Below are 719 nucleotides of genomic sequence, written 5' to 3'. Positions count from 1 at the left end.
ACTTGACATCCAGTTTTATTTTGATTCTTTCATCTTTATTTTTTTTTTACATCTAAACTCTCTGGCATCATACCGGTGCTTGCTATATAGTTTACGGAAGTCCTTATTTAAAAAATATTTATCTATAATAGGTTTCCATACGGGGTACTTGCATACCAACTAATACAGACCAACACATAGCATCAAAGGCCGGGGCTTAAGAAACATTTTGTTGGTAAACTTACTGTTGGACATCCCTACCTTCCCTCCACGTTACCCTGTTGAAAACAAGAAATTCATTTCCATTTTTACATTAGTGGAGTGGAGGTCCGCTAGGGAAATCATTTTAGATTTTTTATTACATGCCTTTGCCTGTTTCCAATAATATCTAAAATGTTTTGGATACTTACATCCCCCTCAGTGGTTCGCGAGTTTTTCGATAAACACGTAAGCAAGTTCAGTTCTTTATACAGTTGGACTACCTTGCTTTCGTTTTAAATAAAATGAAGAAAGCCTTGTATGAATAACGATAATGATAATATAAACATTCCATCATCAATGCTTTAATTAATAGGCGCTTGTTCTCATAAACTAAATTGCTTACGTGCACAGGTTATATGGGCTCCTTGTTACCAACAGTCTGCTTTAGACTTCGATAGTGCCGAGGGAGTTATGCCAAAGTATGTTGACTATAAACTTATTAAAAAAGAGAGTCGAGTACTTGATGCGGGCTTATAGGA

This window comes from Penaeus monodon, chromosome 19 (assembly GCF_015228065.2).
Source record: "Penaeus monodon isolate SGIC_2016 chromosome 19, NSTDA_Pmon_1, whole genome shotgun sequence".
Classification (NCBI taxonomy): Eukaryota; Metazoa; Arthropoda; class Malacostraca; order Decapoda; family Penaeidae; genus Penaeus; species Penaeus monodon.
Note: the sequence above shows the minus strand (reverse complement) of the source record.